The sequence below is a fragment of the Lucilia sericata genome, unplaced genomic scaffold, assembly GCF_015586225.1.
Source record: "Lucilia sericata isolate MDLA Ls3-8-SP2 unplaced genomic scaffold, ASM1558622v1 Contig001247F_arrow, whole genome shotgun sequence".
Classification (NCBI taxonomy): domain Eukaryota; kingdom Metazoa; phylum Arthropoda; class Insecta; order Diptera; family Calliphoridae; genus Lucilia; species Lucilia sericata.
In genome coordinates, this window is record NW_023995202.1 from 119,465 (window position 1) to 140,335 (window position 20,871).

General features: G+C 30.3%; 1 long non-coding RNA gene across 1 annotated transcript; it reads right to left on the reverse strand.

Annotated features, from left to right (window-relative positions):
- Positions 1 to 10,249: 10,249 nt before the first annotated feature.
- LOC119610615 lies at positions 10,250 to 20,870 on the reverse strand. The gene is made up of 3 exons (XR_005232006.1): positions 20,781 to 20,870; positions 10,389 to 10,536; positions 10,250 to 10,280 (listed from the first exon to the last, which is right to left on the reverse strand). It is a non-coding gene; the product is annotated as an uncharacterized LOC119610615 (long non-coding RNA).
- Position 20,871: the final 1 nt, after the last annotated feature.

Here is a 20,871-nt window from a genome sequence, read left to right on the forward strand (position 1 = left end):
TCTAGTCTATAGTCTAGTCTATAGTCTAGTCTATAGTATAGTCTATAGTCTAGTCTATAGTCTAGTCTATAGTCTAGTCTATAGTCTAGTCTATAGTCTAGTCTATAGTCTAGTCTATAGTCTAGTCTAGTCTAGTCTATAGTCTAGTCTATAGTCTAGTCTATAGTCTAGTCTATAGTCTAGTCTATAGTCTAGTCTATAGTCTAGTATATAGTCTAGTCTATAGTCTAGTCTATAGTCTAGTCTATAGTCTAGTCTATAGTCTAGTCTATAGTCTAGTCTATAGTCTAGTCTATAGTCTAGTCTATAGTCTAGTCTATAGTCTAGTCTATAGTCTAGTCTATAGTCTAGTCTATAGTCTAGTCTATAGTCTAGTCTATAGTTAGTCTATAGTCTAGTCTATAGTCTAGTCTATAGTCTAGTCTATAGTCTAGTCTATAGTCTAGTCTATAGTCTAGTCTATAGTCTAGTCTATAGTCTAGTCTATAGTCTAGTCTATAGTCTAGTCTATAGTCTAGTCTATAGTCTAGTCTATAGTCTAGTCTATAGTCTAGTCTATAGTCTAGTCTATAGTCTAGTCTATAGTCTAGTCTATAGTCTAGTCTATAGTCTAGTCTATAGTCTAGTCTATAGTCTAGTCTATAGTCTAGTCTATAGTCTAGTCTATAGTCTAGTCTATAGTCTAGTCTATAGTCTAGTCTATAGTCTAGTCTATAGTCTAGTCTATAGTCTAGTCTATAGTCTAGTCTATAGTCTAGTCTATAGTCTAGTCTATGTCTAGTCTATAGTCTAGTCTATAGTCTAGTCTATAGTCTAGTCTATAGTCTAGTCTATAGTCTAGTCTATAGTCTAGTCTATAGTCTAGTCTATAGTCTAGTCTATAGTCAAGTCTATAGTCTAGTCTATAGTCTAGTCTATAGTCTTGTCTATAGTCTAGTCTATAGTCTTGTCTATAGTCTAGCCTATAGTCTAGTCTATAGTCTAGTCTATAGTCTAGTCTATAGTCTAGTCTATAGTCTAGTCTATAGTCTAGTCTATAGTCTAGTCTATAGTCTAGTCTATAGTCTAGTCTATAGTCTAGTCTATAGTCTAGTCTATAGTCTAGTCTATAGTCTAGTCTATAGTCTAGTCTATAGTCTAGTCTATAGTCTAGTCTATAGTCTAGTCTATAGTCTAGTCTATAGTCTAGTCTATAGTCTAGTCTATAGTCTAGTCTATAGTCTAGTCTATAGTCTAGTCTATAGTCTAGTCTATAGTCTAGTCTATAATCTAGTATATAGTCTAGTCTATAGTCTAGTCTGTAGTCTAATCTATAGTCTAGTCTATAGTCTAGTCTATAGTCTAGTCTATAGTCTAGTCTATAGTCTAGTATATAGTCTAGTCTGTAGTCTAATCTATAGTCTAGTCTATAGTCTAGTCTGTAGTCTAGTCTATAGTCTAGTCTATAGTCTAGTATGTAGTCTAGTCCGTAGTCTAATATATAGTCTAGTCTATAGTCTACTCTGTAGTCTAGTCTGTAGTCTAGTCTATAGTCTAGTCTATTGTCTAGTCTATTGTCTAGTCTATAGTCTAGTCTATTGTCTAGTCTATAGTCTAGTCTATAGTCTAGTCTATAGTCTAGTCTATAGTCTAGTCTATAGTCTAGTCTATAGTCTAGTCTATGGTCTAGTCTATAGTCTAGTCTATAGTCTAGTCTATAGTCTAGTCTATAGTCTAGTCTATAGTCTAGTCTATAGTCTAGTCTATAGTCTTGTCTATAGTCTAGTCTATAGTCTAGTCTATAGTCTAGTCTATATTCTAGTCTATAGTCTAGTCTATAGTCTAGTCTATAGTCTAGTCTATAGTCTAGTCTATAGTCTAGTCTATAGTGTAGTCTATAGTCTAGTCTATAGTCTAGTCTATAGTCTAGTCTATAGTCTAGTCTATAGTCTAGTCTATAGTCTAGTCTATAGTCTAGTCTATAGTCTAGTCTAGTCCTATTCTAGTCTAGTCTATAGTCTAGTCTAGTCTAGTCTATAGTCTAGTCTATAGTCTAGTCTATAGTCTAGTATATAGTCTAGTCCGTAGTCTAATCTATAGTCTAGTCTATAGTCTACTCTGTAGTCTAGTCTGTAGTCTAGTCTATAGTCTAGTCTATTGCCTAGTCTATTGTCTAGTCTATAGTCTAGTCTATTGTCTAGTCTATAGTCTAGTCTATAGTCTAGTCTATTGTCTAGTCTATTGTCTAGTCTATAGTCTAGTCTATTGTCTAGTCTATAGTCTAGTCTATAGTCTAGTCTATAGTCTAGTCTATAGTCTAGTCTATAGTCTAGTCTATAGTCTAGTCTATGGTCTAGTCTATAGTCTAGTCTATAGTCTAGTCTATGGTCTAGTCTATAGTCTAGTCTATAGTCTAGTCTATAGTCTAGTCTATAGTCTAGTCTATATTCTAGTCCTATAGTCTAGTCTAGTCTAGTCTAGTCTATAGTCTAGTCTAGTCTATAGTTAGTCTATAGTCTAGTCTATAGTCTAGTCTATAGTCTAGTCTATAGTCTAGTCTATAGTCTAGTCTATAGTCTAGTCTATAGTCTAGTCTATAGTCTGTCTATAGTCTAGTCTATAGTCTAGTCTATAGTCTAGTCTATAGTCTAGTCATAGTCTAGTCTATAGTCTAGTCTATAGTCTAGTCTATAGTCTAGTCTATAGTCTAGTCTAGTCTAGTCTATAGTCTAGTCTATAGTCTAGTCTATAGTCTAGTCTATAGTCTAGTCTATAGTCTAGTCTATAGTCTAGTCTATAGTCTAGTCTATAGTCTAGTCTATAGTCTAGTCTATAGTCTATCGTCTAGTCTATAGTCTAGTCTATAGTCTAGTCTATAGTCTAGTCTAAGCTATAGTCTAGTCTATAGTCTAGTCTATAGTCTAGTCTATAGTATAGTCTATAGTCTAGTCTATAGTCTAGTCTATAGTCTAGTCTATAGTCTAGTCTATAGTCTAGTCTATAGTCTAGTCTATAGTCTAGTCTATAGTCTAGTCTATAGTCTAGTCTATAGTCTAGTCTATAGTCTAGTCTATAGTCTAGTCTATAGTCTAGTCTATAGTCTAGTCTATAGTCTAGTCTATAGTCTAGTCTATAGTCTAGTCTATAGTCTAGTCTATAGTCTAGTCTATAGTCTAGTCTATAGTCTTGTCTATATACTAGACTCTAGTCTATAGTTTAGTCTATAGTCTAGTCTATAATCTAGTCTACAGTCTAGTCTATAATCTAGTCTATATTCTAGTCTATATTCTAGTCTATATTCTAGTCTATATTCTAGTCTATATTCTAGTCTATATTCTAGTCTATAGTCTAGTCTATAGTCTAGTCTATAGTCTAGTCTATAGTCTAGTCTATATTCTAGTCTATATTTTAGTCTATAGTCTGGTGTATAGTCTAGTCTAGTCTACAGTCTAGTCTATAGTCTGGTCTAGTCTATAGTCTAGTCTTAGTCTAGTCTATAGTCTAATCTATAGTCTAGTCTATTTTCTAGTCTATAATCTAGTCTATAGTCTAGTCTATAGTCTACTCTATAGTCCAGTCTACAGTCTGGTCTATTGTCTAGACTATAGTCTAGTATTTGTTCAGTCTAGCCAAAATTCTACTCTACAGTCTAGTCTATAGTCTAGCATAAAGTCTAGTCTATAGTCTCGTGTGTAGTCTATTCTTTAGTCTAGTCTATTGTTATATATACATAATCAAAAATTTTAAAAGGGTTCAATTCATTTTGTATTTGATTCATAAAAATGTATAATCAAATACGTATTTAACAATAACAAAAATAGAAAAAAATAAAAATTTTGTGTACGAAATCAATTATAAGTAGTAATTAAGTATACAATTTTTGTTATAGGTTGAACTTCAAAAAATAAAATAATTGAAAACGAGGTTTTGGTAATTGAAAACGTTTTTTCAGTTTTTTCTGTGTATAGTTTATAATTTTATCATTAGTCTAGTGTTTAGAACGTATATGCACAAAATGTTTTCAAAATTCTTTATTAAAATTTTGGCAAAATAACCAATACAAACAATGTGATCATAACTCGTAAGCAAATAATCAAAGTTAATTTTTCAATAGAAAAATTTACATAAATAACAATTTAGCCTTAATCATCATCCGCCTTAAAAACCCCTCACTTCTAACCTCATCATAAAATAATTCAATTGTAAAATATCTTTATTGTTTTCCAACGCCTTTAAGAAATTAATGTAAAATCAAAATAAACTTCAACAAATCCTACGCAGGTAAAGAGTAAAACGAAAAGGGAAGATTCAATGATGGCAAGACCAAAAACCAAGGCAACATTGTGAAAATAAACACAAAAATTAAGCAGCAGATACAAACTGCCAATAATCACAAACATAAATCTTTTAAGAAATAACAGCAGCAACAACAGAAACAACATCATCATCATCGATGGAAAAGAATCAACTAAACAACAGTGGAATAACAAAAACACACGTTTCAATCCTGCATTCTCATTTTTGCCATTTATCAAATACACTAGAGACATTTTGAACGTTTAACCAGAAAGTTTTTCTTTTTCATTAGTATGAGTGTAAGCATGAAGGAATCGAATGTTTGTGTTAAACGCATATTTTATACTTATACACACATACGCATATTCACTCATTTATATTGAATTTTGATTTGAAGTTTTTATTTTTTCTCTTTTTTTTGAGGGGTATATGTACAAATGTGAATTGAAAATTTGAAAGGCGTGATTTTTCATTCTTCATTCTTTTGCCGTATATTTCTAACGTTTTTTTTATCACTGTTTTTTTCTTTTTGTATTATTTATTTCTTATGCTGCATCCTGTTCGTGTTCTTTCTTCTTATAAATGAATGTGTGTGAAAAGTAAAACGGATATAAACGCCTTAATATTTTCAACAAGAACGTGTAGAGTGAAAAGTTTAAGAATTAGAATAAATATTCTCATACACACGTACTCACTCATACACTAGTAGTGTTTATAAACCGGTTAACCGGTTAACCGAAAAACCGGTTTTTATTGCATATTTCGGTTTTTCGCAAACCGGTTTTTTAAAACATTGGTTTTCGGTTAACCGGGTTATCCGGTTTTTAAGTCTCGGTTAACCGGTTTCAAAAAATCTAATTTTTAGTACAAAATTTTATGTTTTCTTTGATATTTTATTGTGATTTTAAAAATTTTGGATAGATAATTTTAAACATTATTTTCCGTTTGTGCATATGAAAACAGACCTAAGATTGTTAAACAAATATTATCTATATACTTACTTGTTTACTGCGTGAGTATAGTAAAAATCGAGAAGTTTCTCAAACGTTCTCAAAACGGACTTTATTTATCGAAACATAAGGATTGTTGTTGCCGTCCGAGAACTTATGCTGCTGGGGTTTTTCACAAACTGTAATGGCGCTTAGGTTGATTGACAGGAAGTCAGAATGACACCTGTCAATATTCCTAAGCGTCATTCACAGTAATTTGAACAACCACAGGCGTAGTGAGTGGAGGGAGGTCACTGTCTATGTCGAGACAATCGTCGCGAACCTGAACACTGTTTATAGTTCTGGGCATAATTTTTGCTATTGATATATATGGTCAATTTATCCCTCGTATGGCAACTTCCATATACCTAACGAATCAATAATATCTTCAGATCTATATAAGTTTGTTTTCTTATGATATATTAATGTACATATCTATACTAAAAATGCAAATATCTTATTAAGTAATTTATAATATTTCGCAAAATGACATTTTTCAACTATATATTATAATATTTTAAAGATTTCCAAACATTTCGGTTAACCGGTTTAACCGGTTTTTTATACTCGGTTAACCGACAAACCGGTTTTTTAGAAATGGTTAATTTTCGGTTAACCGAAAAACCGGTTTTTCCAAAAGTCGGTTTTTTATAAACACTATACACTAGCTAATACGTCACGTATTTTTGACATTTGTTTACCTCTTCAATTAAGTTTGTGTGTGTTGTTGCTAAACTTTTTGTATGATTTGTGTATCCTGGCAGAGGAATGAAATTATAGGTTGTTGCGAAATGTTACAACTCTAAATTATTTTAAAATTGTGTTAAGAAACAAATATATATTTTTAGCGACAAGTTATTGAATTGTTGGCATAAATTTTTTATTTGATTTAAAATTTATGTCTTTGTGTCACTCAATGATAATGGCATTACAATAGTATACAGAGTTGACGACTGGTAACCTAATAGGTGTTCAACTAATATATAAACGAATAAAAAATTTCACTACAATCCCTCATTTGCACCTTTTCTCTGCATTAGTGTACTATAAAATAATTTACGGACGATTGTACGTTTTTAGTAGAAATGAAAATAGTCTGGTATAAGTATAGTATAGTCAATAATCTAGTTTTTAGTCTACAATCTAGTCTATAGTCTAGTGTATAGTCTAATCTATAGTCTAGTCTATAGTCTAGTCTATAGTCTAGTCTATAGTCTAGTCTATAGTCTGGTCTATAGTCTAGTCTATAGTCTAGTCTATAGTCTAGTCTATAGTCTGGTCTATAGTCTAGTCTATAGTCTAGTCTATAGTCTAGTCTATAGTCTAGTCTATAGTCTAGTCTATAGTCTAGTCTATAGTCTAGTCTATAGTCTAGTCTATAGTCTAGTCTATAGTCTAGTCTATAGTCTAGTCTATAGTCTAGTCTATAGTCTAGTCTATAGTCTAGTCTATAGTCTAGTCTATAGTCTAGTCTATAGTCTAGTCTATAGTCTAGTCTATAGTCTAGTCTATAGTCTAGTCTATAGTCTAGTCTATAGTCTAGTCTATAGTCTAGTCTATAGTCTAGTCTATAGTCTAGTCTATAGTCTAGTCTATAGTCTAGTCTATAGTCTAGTCTATAGTCTAGTCTATAGTCTAGTCTATAGTCTAGTCTATAGTCTAGTCTATAGTCTAGTCTATAGTCTAGTCTATAGTCTAGTCTATAGTCTAGTCTATAGTCTAGTCTATAGTCTAGTCTATAGTCTAGTCTATAGTCTAGTCTATAGTCTAGTCTATAGTCTAGTCTATAGTCTAGTCTATAGTATAGTCTATAGTCTAGTCTATAGTCTAGTCTATAGTCTAGTCTATAGTCTAGTCTATAGTCTAGTCTATAGTCTAGTCTATAGTCTAGTCTAGTCTAGTCTATAGTCTAGTCTATAGTCTAGTCTATAGTCTAGTCTATAGTCTAGTCTATAGTCTAGTCTATAGTCTAGTCTATAGTCTAGTCTATAGTCTAGTCTATAGTCTAGTCTATAGTCTAGTCTATAGTCTAGTCTATAGTCTAGTCTATAGTCTAGTCTATAGTCTAGTCTATAGTCTAGTCTATAGTCTGGTCTATAGTCTAGTCTATAGTCTAGTCTATAGTTAGTCTAAGTCTAGTCTATAGTCTAGTCTATAGTCTAGTCTACAGTCCTAGTCTATAGTCTAGTCTAGTCTAGTCTCTAGTCTATCTATAGTCTAGTCTATAGTCTAGTCTACAGTCTAGTCTATAGTCTAGTCTATAGTCTAGTCTACTAGTCTAGTCTATTAGTCTAGTCTATAGTCTAGTCTATAGTCTAGTCTAAGTCTAGTCGATGGTCTAGTCTATAGGACTAGTCTATCGTCTAGTCTATAGTCTAGTCGATTGGTCTAGTCTATCGTCTAGTCTATGCTCTTGTCTATAGTCTAGTCTGTAGTCTAGATTATAGTGTAGTCTATAGTCTAGTCTATAGTCTAGTCTATAGTCTAGTCCATAGTCTAGTCTATAGTCTAGTCTATAGTCTAGTCTATAGTCTAGTCCATAGTCTAGTCTATAGTCCTAGTCTATAGTCTAGTCTATAGTCTAGTCCACAGTCTATTCTATAGTCTGATCTATAGTCTGGTCTATAGTCTAGTCCATAGTCTAGTCTATAGTCTAGTCCATAGTCTATTCTGTAGTCTAGTCTATAGTCTGGTCTATAGTCTAGTCTATAGTCTAGTCTATAGTCTAGTATATAGCCTAGTCTATAGTCTAGTCTATAGTCTAGTCTATAGTCTAGTCTATAGTGTAGTCTATAGTCTAGTCTATAGTCTAGTCTATAGTCTAGTCTATAGTCTATAGTTCTAGTCTATAGTCTAGTCTATAGTCTAGTCTATAGTCTAGTCTAGTAGTCTATAGTCTATAGTCTAGTCTATAGTCTAGTCTATAGTCTAGTCTATAGTCTAGTCTATAGTCTAGTCTCTAGTCTAGTCTATAGTCTAGTCTATAGTCTAGTCTATAGTCTAGTCTATAGTCTAGTCTATAGTCTAGTCTATAGTCTAGTCTAGTCTAGTCTAAGTCTAGTCATAGTCTAGTCTATAGTCTAGTCTATAGTCTAGTCTATAGTCTAGTCTATAGTCTAGTCTATAGTCTAGTCTAGTCTATAGTCTAGTCTATAGTCGAGTCTATAGGCTAGTCTATAGTCTAGTCTATAGGCTAGTCTATAGTCTAGTCTATAGTCTAGTCTATAGTCTAGTCTATAGTCTAGTCTATAGTCTAGTCTATAGTCTAGTCTATAGTCTAGTCTATAGTCTAGTCTATAGTCTAGTCTATAGTCTAGTCTATAGTCTAGTCTATAGTCTAGTCTATAGTCTAGTCTATAGTCTAGTCTATAGTCTATAGTCTAGTCTATAGTCTAGTCTATAGTCTAGTCTCTAGTCTATAGTCTAGTATATAGTCTAGTCTATATTATAGCCTATAGACTAGAGTATGGTTTAGTCTAGTTTATTTTATGAACTATATTCCAGGGTATATACTTCTCATATAGTCTGGGCGAATGTACATTTGATATTCTAGAGATTATTCCTGTACTGTATTCTATAGTATTTGTTAAAGTTTTTCTGAAATTTGGTCAAATTTGATGTTGAACTATATTCTCGGTATAATAATCTTGTACTTTGACTATGGTCCACGAACAATACAAATTGACAGCGATAAAATACGAGAGTAATTGTCCAGGAATAATGATATTTGGAACATCGTTTAAACTACTTACTTTTATATTTGTTTTTTTTGTTTTAAATATAAAAACAAGTTAAATTTTTTTATAATTTTATTTTATTAATTTTCTTTTTTATAAAATCATGACACTTTTTTTTATTTTAACACATTTTTCATTTATAATTTTTACATCATTTTATTTTTTATACTACTTAAATCTAATTAAATTTATTTATATTTTATGTCATATTTTTTTGTTTGCTCTGCCTTAAAATAATAAATATCACTAGGAGGGGGTTTTGCTAATATTTTAAATAGTTTTTTTTTTAATATTATTTCTATACATATATATCGTCTATTGATTTTAGCGTTTAATAATATCTGTGAGTTGTTGTTTTTTTATAATTACAATTTTTATATAATTTTTTTTAAAACATTTTTGTTTTGTTTTTAATTTTATTTTTCAGAACACACAGCCTTGCTTTGTTTTATTTTCATTTTTTTTTTATTACATTAAATTTACAAAAATGGCTTCATATTTTGTTTTACACAATGTAGCTTTTTTTTTTCTTTGCAATGAAAATATTTTTTTTAAAAATGATTATGTACAAAATTGTTATATGCAATAATAACCGAAAGTATAGTTCAACGGCAATAAGGAAAAAGCATATAAATCAAGTTATGCAGTTTATGATATACATAGTTTCAACTCTATATTTTTAGAAATTTGTTATGTTCTGCTCTGTTGAGTACAAAAGTGATTTACGTGACTTTTCCTTGTTACCACAAAGTTATAAATATGATTATTTTAATTACTATTATGATAAATTAAAGGTTTTAAATTAGTTTTTATGGCTTCATTGCCTTAAGTTCAAAAAAATTGTAAGTTCAATTATATCATGCTTTTTGCTTTATTATTTATATTACTCATACGTCCCCGTGTAAGCGAAAACGTCTAAAATTAATGGCTGCCAAAAGAACTTTCAACAATGTTCCAGTTTTAGGGTAAGAAAACTAAACCGAATTTAAAATGAAAACAGTAGACTATTGAAAACTATTAGTTTCATTTAAAAATTATACATTTATTATACAAGCTGTTTTTTTATATTTTTATAAAAATTCTTTAATAATTTCAAATATTTAGTACATTCATTCACAATATTTAAAAACTATTAGGGAGACCAATTAATAAAACATTATTTACAAAACTCTTGTACAAAATTTATCTCGAAATTAAATTAAATCTATTTGCAGTTGCCTAAAAATTATATAAATAAAAAAAAATAAACAATAAAAGCTATTTCCACTCAAAACAATGGCTGTAATGAAAGAGAATATAGAAAAATTAATTTTCAAACAAAACTAAAGTTTTATTTTCATATGTAAAAAATTCAAAAAAAAAAAAAAAAAAGTAATATTAAGCTCACCTTTATTTTGCCCATTTAGCTTAAAAGATTTAATTAACATAAGTGTTGCTCGTTTTGTTGTTGTTAATTATTTTTAGATTTTTTCATTCCAACAGACTGATGTTTTCCACTCTGTTGAGAAGTTGTGAACAAGTAGATGGTAACAGAACTGCAAAGAAAGGTAGAAGAAAGAAATTGTTGTTAACATTTAATATTCCTTTTTGTGCACTATGGTTTCAGGTTTCTTAAGAGTTTTTTGGTTTAAAACATTTGTGCATTTTTGAAATTATAAATGTAAAACAAAGCTTTTTAAAGAGATACATCACACTCCGAATGCCTAATGCAATACCCAGCAGCATCAGTTTTCTGGAAAGTCTTGATTTTTATCCTTGAGACAATTTAAATAAAAATTCCATTATTTTCAATTTTAGCCTAACTAACTACTAACTAACTAACTAACTAACTAACTAACTAACTAACTAACTAACTAACTACTAACTAACTAACTAACTAACTAACTAACTAACTAACTAACTAACTAACTAACTAACTAACTAACTAACTACTAACTAACTAACTAACTAACTAACTACTAACTAACTAACTAACTAACTACTAACTAACTAACTAACTAACTAACTAACTAACTAACTACTACTAACTACTAACTAACTAACTACTAACTAACTAACTAACTAACTAACTAACTACTAACTAACTAACTAACTACTAACTAACTAACTAACTAACTAACTAACTAACTAACTACTAACTAACTAACTAACTAACTACTAACTAACTAACTAACTAACTAACTAACTAACTAACTAACTAACTACTACTAACTAACTAACTAACTAACTAACTAACTAACTAACTACTAACTAACTAACTAACTAACTAACTAACTACTAACTACTAACTAACTAACTACCTACTACTACTAACTAACTAACTAACTAACTACTAACTAACTAACTAACTAACTAACTAACTAACTAACTACTAACTAACTAACTAACTACTAACTAACTAACTAACTAACTACTAACTAAACTAACTACTAACTAACTAACTAACTAACTAACTCCTAACTAACTAACTAACTAACTACTAACTAACTAACTAACTAACTAACTAACTAACTAACTAACTACTAACTAACTAACTAACTAACTAACACTAACTACTAACTACTAACTAACTAACTACTACTAACTAACTAACTAACTAACTAACTAACTACACTAACTAACTTCATAACTAACTTCATAACTACTAACTACTAACTACTAACTAACTAACTAACTAACTAACTAACTAACTAACTAACTAACTAACTAACTAACTAACTAACTAACTAACTAACTAACTAACTAACTAACTAACTACTACTAACTAACTACTAACTACTACTAACTAACTAACTAACTAACTACTAACTAACTAACTACTAACTAACTAACTAACTACTAACTAACTAACTAACTACTACTAACTAACTAACTAACTAACACTACTAACTAACTACTAACTAACTACTAACTAACTAACTAACTAACTAACTAACTAACTACTAACTAACTAACTAACTAACTAACTACTAACTACTAACTAACTAACTAACTAACTAACTAACTAACTAACTAACTAACTAACTAACTAACTAACTAACTAACTAACTAACTAACTAACTAACTAACTACTCTAACTAACTAACTAACTACTAACTAACTAACTAACTAACTAACGAACTAACTAACTAACTAACTAACAACTAACTAACTACTAACTAACTAACTAACTAACTAACTAACTAACTAACTAACTAACTAACTAACTAACTAACTAACTACTACAACTAACTAACTAACTAACTAACTAACTAACTAACTAACTAACTACACTAACTAACTACTAACAAACTAACTAACTAACTAACTAAACTAACTAACTAACTAACTAACTAACTTCCTTATCCTTCTCGTAGTGTGCTTAACTTCTGTATCCTCATAGTGTGCTTAGAGAAAAAACAGTTGGTGTGCCTTCGAAGTTATTTATGTATTTTATCGTGTTACTAGTGTTAAGTCAATAAGTCAATTTTGATCTTCAAGCCATTTCTTGAAGGGACTTTGTAATTGAGGCCCAATCATTATAAAAATCTGCAAACCCGGCAAAACTAAATTTTGCCAAATTTTGTTGACGTACTGGAACACGTCATTTCAAGAGCTTTATTCAGGAGGTAAGGTTCTATGGGGGCTATGCGAACTAATGGACAGATTGCAACAATTTTCAAATTTTCTTGAAGATTGGATGGACTAACAGAAGGACAGACGGACACAGCTAAATCGACTTAAAAACTGAATCTGAGCCGATTGGTATTTTTTAAGGTGTGCGTAGGACCAATATTGTTGAGTGTTACAAACATCAGCACAAACGCATAATACCCTCTCCACTATAGTGATGTAGGGTATATAAAAACGTAGTGTAAAAACGTAAGCTTTTTAAAAAGATACATCACACTACGAATGCCTAATGCAATACCCAGTAGTTATCAGTTTTCTGGAAAGTCGACTTTAGAACTGAATCTGAGCCGATTGGTATTCTTTAAGGTGTGCGTAGGACCAATATATTTGGGTGTTACAAACATCAGCACAAACGCATAATACCCTCTCCACTATAGTGATGTATGGTGTAGGAAACAAAATATATCAGTCTAAAAATTACTAGGTAAAATTTTATAGAAACTTCAAAAAGTGCCTTTTTGAAAAACGAATAGTACCAAAAAGTCTCATTTTATAGGTAAATACAGAGTTTTATTTTTCTAGACCCAATATTATAGAAAAGTCAAAAGTTATATATTGAAAAAAGCACCAAAAAATAGTCATTGTTTCGAGAGTTCCAAACACAGTTTTCCTTATCTGTGTTGGCATTAACAAATTAATAACAATACTCATCTTTATGCTTAACTTTTTCTTGCTCCTTTTTGTTTTTATGTTCTAGCAAACTAAATACAAGAAGAACATTTACCTTATGAATCTGTATTTTGTTATTTATTTTTATCTAGGAATTCACAAAAATCTGCGATATCTGGGGTGTTCACAAAATTGATTTGAAGAAACATACAGTCAGACAGACAGAGAGATGGACACAGAGATAGACAGACGGACACAGAGACAGACAGACGGACACAGAGACAGACAGACAGACGGACACAGAGACAGACAGACGGACGCAGAGATAGACAGATGCACACAGAGACAGGCAGACAGACAGACAGATAGACAGACAGACAGACAGACAGACAGACAGCAGACAGACAGACAGACAGACAGACAGACAGACAGACAGACAGACATAGCTTAATCGAATCCGCTTTTTGCATAAAATTGTGTATGTATTTTGGTTAAACTGAAAGATGTCTTCAATAGTCTAATGAAATCATAAAATTATTTATATCAATGAAAAGCTTATGATATATTTACATATTAAATTTAATAGCAAACACAACATCGCTTGAAAAATTAAATCACAAGCCATTCTATTGGTCACAACTACAACAAATTTAAATATCAATCCAAACACAATTTTATTGCAATTTTTGTTACGACTCTGTTCTCACAAAACTTTAACACTTTTTTTCTACAAATTGTCTTCCAAAATCCAACTAATGAATTTAAATCAAAGAGACAAAGTAAAAGATTACAATAAAATATGCAGTTGTTTTTATAGACCAATAAAAAAATTTGAAAAATGAAGAAAAACTACAACAAGTTTTTTTCTCACAAAATGTTTTTAATTTACGAAGGACTAGAAGTTGTTGGCCCAGTAAGCAAGACAAATGATGAAAAAAAGTATAGAAGAAAAGAATTTCAAGTGTAAATTAACATTGAATTTTTAATGTTTCCGAAAAAATTTTTTCGTTTTGTTGAAGTTTATCTGCTTTTGTGTTGCTTTCTTATTAAATGCTAAGAGTTAATTTTTTTAATCTTTTAGCAGAGTTTTTTCCTTTAGCATTTTTGGGATTGGTCAGTAAATTTTAACGAATTTGTATTTTTCTTTAACTAACAACCAAAAACTTGATGAACTTCTTCCTATAACGTTTTGTTTAAGGCAAATAAGAGAAGAAATTTGGATATAAAGTAAGTGAAAATGAAGGCAGAACTTTAAAGGTATTGAATCAATAATAAACTAACAACTAGCCTGTCTAGGCTTTTTAATAAAGTTTGACCTTGGATTATACTAAAATGAATTAATAATTTAATCGATAAAAGGTCAAAGGTGATTCTTATCCGATGAATAGTTGACTGTGGAATTATTATTTTTGGGTATTAAAAACGTCACCTCTAGAAGATTTGTACTTTACAAGAGAAATGAAAGTGTGAAAACTCATATTCAAATTATGTCTGTTCTATTCTAAGAATGTGAAAAAGGGGTTGGTGAAAATGTTCAAATCATCAAATAATTTAAGACAACAAAATTAAAATTGAGTTGGGTTAAAGTCAAGAGAAACTTAACACTAGTTAAAACCATAATTCACAAAGAACATAGAAACAGAAAGGGTGTGAACACAAGGGAATAAAGAAAATAACTTTCAGACAAAAGTGTTACATCAGAATTTTCTTGTGATAACTTAACAACTGTTCACTCCCTCCTAAGGTTAAAACTTTTTCTTAAAGTTCTAGGTAACTCTAGTGTTAATTTCTACCTTTAAATTTTTTCTTATCTTTTTCATCATTTTTTTTTCTAAGCTTTATTATCTTTTATTGCCATTAATTCATTAAACGTAGACAAATAATTTTCTTCTCAAGAGATTTTCACCCTCTTCTATATATTATAGCATTTCCTTTTTGTTTTTGTTTTCACGTCCTAAACAAAATAAAACAAAATCCTTCATGTCTAATGCAAATTATTTACCTTTTTTGCTACTTTTTTCTTCTTCTGTTAAACCTAGTTAAAGGAGTGGGCTTTATAGCAAACTTTAGAGATCTCTGATGTCAAAATTGATGATAAGCTATTTTTTAAGATTTATTAATATTTACCTAAGTATGTATGTATGTATATAAACAGGGTGTTAATTTAAGGTTTAAAGAAATTCTGTTTTTTTTTCCTCTCTCTTAAAGACCAAAGTTCAAAATCGCCTTAATTAATAAATAAACCCCTAATCATTATATTTTGGGCGATTTTTTTTTTCTCAAGCTTTGAACGTTGTGTTTCTAAAATTAAGGTATTATTAAATTGGTTTTGAAGTTAAAAATATTCGCTTCCTTAAAACTTGTGTTTTTATACCCACCATCAAAAAAGATGGGGGTATATTGTTTTTGTCATTCCGTTTGTAACACATTGAAATATTCATCTAAGACCCATAAAAGTATATATATTCTGAGTCCTTATAAGATTCTAAGACGATCTAGCCATGTCCGTCCGTCTGTCCGTCTGTCCGTCTGTCCGTCTGTCCGTCTGTCTGTCTGTCTGTCTGTTGAAAACACGATAGAGTCCAAATGAAGCAGCTAGCGAGCTGAAATTTTGCACAGATACTTCTAGTTGATGCAGTTTGTTTGGTATTGAAAATGGGCAATATCGGTCCACAATTTCGCCTAGCCCCCATATAAGGCCCCCTTCAGAAAATGACTTTATCGCTCATAACTTGCTAAGGGAAGAACCAATAGCGGTGAAATTTGGCACAAATATGTTTTATGGGAACCTAAATCTCTTCGTAGAATTTTATAAGGATCGGTCTATAATTGACCCTACCCCCCATACAAAGTCCCCTTCAGAAAATGACTTCATCGCTCATAACTGCTAAGGGAAGAACCAATAGCGGTGAAATTCGGCACAAACATGTTTTATGGGAACCTAAATCTTTTTTTAAAATTTTATAAGGATAGGCTCATAATTGACCCTACCCCCCATATAAAGTCCCCTTCAGAAAATGACTTTATCGCCCATAACTGGCTAAGAGAAGCATCAATAGCGGTAAAATTCGGCACAAACATGTTTTATGGGAACCTAAATCTCTCTGTAAAATTTTATAAGTATCGGTCCATAATTGACCCTACCCCCCATATAAAGTCCCCTTCAAAAATGACTTTATCGCTCATAACTTGCTAAGGGAAGAACCAATAGCGGTGAAATTCGGCACAAACATGTTTCATGGGAACCTAAATCTCTTTTTAAAATTTTATAAGATAGGCTCATAATTGACCCTACCCCCCATATAAAGTCCCCTTCAGAAAATGACTTTATCGCCCATAACTGGATAAGAGAGCATCAATAGCGGTGAAATTCGACACAAACATGTTCTATGGGAACATAAATCTCTTTGTAAAATTTTATAAGGATAGGCCCATAATTGACCCTACCCCCCATATAAAGTCCCCTTCAGAAAATGACTTTATCGCCCATAACTGGCTAAGAGAAGCATCAATAGCGGTGAAATTCGGCACAAACATGTTTTATGGGAACATAAATCTCTTCATATAATTTTATAAGGATCGGACCATAATTGACCCTACCCCCCTATAAGTCCCCTTCAGAAATTACTTTATCGCCCATGACTGCTAAGAGCAAGCATCAATAGCGATGAAATTCGGCACAAACATGTTTTATAAGAATTTAAATCTCTTCGTATAAATTTTTCGTAATTGGATCGGTTCATATTGACCCTACCCCCAATACAAGGGCCCCTTCAGAAAATGACTTTAATGCTCATATCTGACTTTAAGAAACATATGTGCATATATATAGCAATAAAATTCGACATAAAAAATTTTTATAGGAACTAAATCATTTTCTTAAATTTTATGAGAAAATGACTTTAAAGCTCATTACTAGCTTAAAACTGCAAGTACTGAGTACGACATGAACAATTTTCGTATTAAGGTCTCCTTCAGAAAATAACTTTAAGGTACAAACTAGTTTTGTGAGCCAAAAGTTCTTTATCAAATTTTATAAGGATCGGTCCTTAATTAGCCCTATCCCCCTTGTAAGGTCCCCTTCAGAAAATGACTTAAAGCTCATTACTAGCTTAAAACTGCGAGTACTGAGTACGACATGAACAATTTTCGTATTAGCTACAATCTCTCACTAAATTTTATGAGGATCAGTCTGTAATTGACCATACCCCCCTATAAGGTCCCCTTCGGAAAATTACTTTAAAGCTCACTACTGACTCAAAAATGCTATTACAGCAGTGAAATTCTACGTAAACAAGTTTTGTACTAGCCAAAAACTATTTATCACATTTTATGGGGATCGGTCTATAACTGACCCCACCTTCCATATAAGGTCCCCCTCAGATAGTGACTGTAACGCTCGTTACTGGCTGTAACGCTCAAATGCGACTACAGCGATGAAATTTCACATAAACAAGTTTTGTATGAGTTTATGGTTATAAATTGGATCAAACAAAATTAATATTTTTAATTCGGAAGAGCACGGTCCATGCTTAAGCCTTTATTAAATTCCCTCTTCCAAATATTTCCCTGATGTTCATAATAATCGACATATGATTCAACATAGATCGATAATATCAAAGTTAATTTATAAGGATGATTTGATGGTGGGTATATAAGATTCGCATGGCCGAATATAACACTCTTACTTGTTTGTTATGAATATTTCATTTCATAAACCTGTTGTGGCGTATTAAGTTTTCAGAAGTTTTAAGGGTTGATTTTTCAAATTAGTAACTTTGCTTGTGATTTAAGCGTTTATATTATTTGTGATTTCAAAGTCAATTTTTAATGTTTTTTAATTAGAAAAGGTAATAATCCTTTTCACTCAACAATTTTTCGGAGCTTGCAGATATTGCAGGAAATAAATGATAATATAACAGCTAAAATTCAAGTTCAGTACTATTTCTCTTCTAGTTCAGTTCCAGTTCAGTTCTAGTTCAGTTCTAGTTCAGTTCTAGTTCAGTTCCAGTTCAGTTCTAGTTCAGTTCTAGTTCAGTTCTAGTTCAGATCTAGTTCAGTTCTAGTTCAGTTCTAGTTCTGTTCTAGTTCTGTTCTAGTTCTTCTAGTTCGTTCTAGTTCTGTTCTAGTTCTGTTCTAGTTCTGTTCTAGTTCTGTTCTAGTTCTGTTCTAGTCTGTTCTAGTTCTGTTCTAGTTCTGTTCTAGTTCTGTTCTAGTTCTGTTCTAGTTCTGTTCTAGTTCTGTTCTAGTTCTGTTCTAGTTCTGTTCTAGTTCTGTTCTAGTTCTGTTCTAGTTCTGTTCTAGTTCTGTTCTAGTTCTGTTCTAGTTCTGTTCTAGTTCTGTTCTAGTTCTGTTCTAGTTCTGTTCTAGTTCTGTTCTAGTTCTGTTCTAGTTCTGTTCTAGTTCTGTTCTAGTTCTGTTCTAGTTCTGTTCTAGTTCTGTTCTAGTTCTGTTCGTTCTGTTCTAGTTTCTTCTAGTTCTTCTAGTTCTGTTCTAGTTCTAGTTTCTGTTCTAGTTCTGTTCTAGTTCTGTTCTAGTTTGTTCTTCTGTTCTAGTTCTGTTCTAGTTCTGTTCTAGTTCTGTTCTAGTTCTGTTCTAGTTCTGTTCTAGTTCTGTTCTAGTTCTGTTCTAGTCTGTTCTAGTTCTGTTCTAGTTCTGTTCTAGTTCTGTTCTAGTTCTGTTGTTCTGTTCTAGTTCTGTTCGTTCTAGTTCTGTTCTGTTCTGTTCTGTTCTAGTTGTTCTGTTCTAGTTCTGTTCTAGTTCAGTTTCAGTTCAGTTTCAGTTCAGTTTCAGTTCAGTTTCAGTTCAGTTTCAGTTCAGTTCAATTTCAGTCCCAGTTCAGTTCTAGTTCTGTTCCAGTTCAGTTTAGTTCAGTTCTAGTACAGTTCCAGTTCTAGTTCAGTTCATAGAACTGGTACTTCGAATATGTGAAACTAAACATCTGTCGTAATGTTTTATAAATAAGTTCTCCCAGCAAGAATATCGCCCATAACCAGCTAACTATTTTGTTTTTGTTATAGAAACCTAGAGTAAAAAATAAGTGGGAAAAATTCGATGTAAATAAAAGATTTTACAAGTCATTTTTGTTTACTGCTTTTATAACAAAAAATAAAAAAAACAACTGAATGTAATAAGAACAAAGAACAAAGTTTTATTTAAATATATATAGTATATTTCAGAATGAAAAATGAACTCAAGATAAAACTAAACAATACAATTAATTAAAAGGAAATTATGTATGTATGTATGAGTAAGTAAGTATCTTTTAAATATTTATAAATGTAATTCAATTTTTTTTTTCTTCTCAAGATTTCATTTAATTTTCATTTTTTTAAATAATATAAATAACAAACAATTCAAAAGATATTTTTAAACAAATAAAATAGATTGATTAAATAAGAGATTAGTTGTGAGATTATGTAAATATTTAAATATAAAATAATGTTTTTTGTGTAAAGAAAGACAAGTAACAGGAAAAAAAAGCTAAAGTAAACATTATAAAAATAAGAAAACAAAAGACTACTTTTAGGGCGTGCAGACAAGCATTGATGTATTGCATATTTTGCAGAGAAAAAAAGTTTGAAAATTATAACGATATTAAATTTAAATTGATTTTATTAGAGAAAAAAACACAAAATGTAGATTTCAATTTGTATAATTGTTTTATACAGAAATCTAGTAATTTTTTTTAATGTTTTTAATTGTGACTTTAAAGATTTGTTCAGGTAAATGTGGTTTATTAGTAAGATTTTATTTATTTAAGTCTTAGTTTGTTTTTAGATTTATAAAGAATTCAGTTTGTTTTTTTTGGTTTATAAATTTAAAACAATTATGGCAACATTAATTTATAAGTTAAACCCATAAATATTATTACATAAAAAAAGAAGCAAATTCACAATTTATACGCAAATAATAAAAATATTCAAGTAATTTTACGTAAAACTATATAAAATATAAACGTCTTGTTTAATAACATTTTAACAGTTGATTTTGAAATATAATATTTTAGAATAAAAACTTAAGCTTATACAGTATAACACTTTATACATGTATAACAGTTAATCCAGAGATTTAAAAAAAAGTAATAGAAACAAATTTTGGTCTTAAACATTTAAACAAAATTTTGACAATTTCAAAATATTTTTTCTGAGTTGTTTTGTTAATGTTGCTCTTGGCCCTTTAAAATTCAGTTTTAAAAAATAAAAGTTAGAAATTATAATAAATGTTTTTTTATAAAATAACAAATAACAAAACGTAAAACTTATATAAAATTATTTTATATATATTTAACAAAAAAATGTAAAGAAAATAAAATTTATATTAAAAAGCCAAAATATTTAACAACTAAACACTAAACCAAATTTAAAAATTATAAAAAAAAAGAAATTCAAATTCATTTAAATTAAAAATTCACAAACTTTAAAAGTCTAGTTATTTAAAAAAAAAAAGAAACTTAAAAAATTTAATTGTTTTCAATATCTAATTTCAAAAAAATTACCTCCTTTCTTAAGGATTTACTAGGTTAAACATATTTGCTGTTTACTTTTCCAAAGGTATTTCCGAAATATATTTGATGTTTTGCTGGTTGT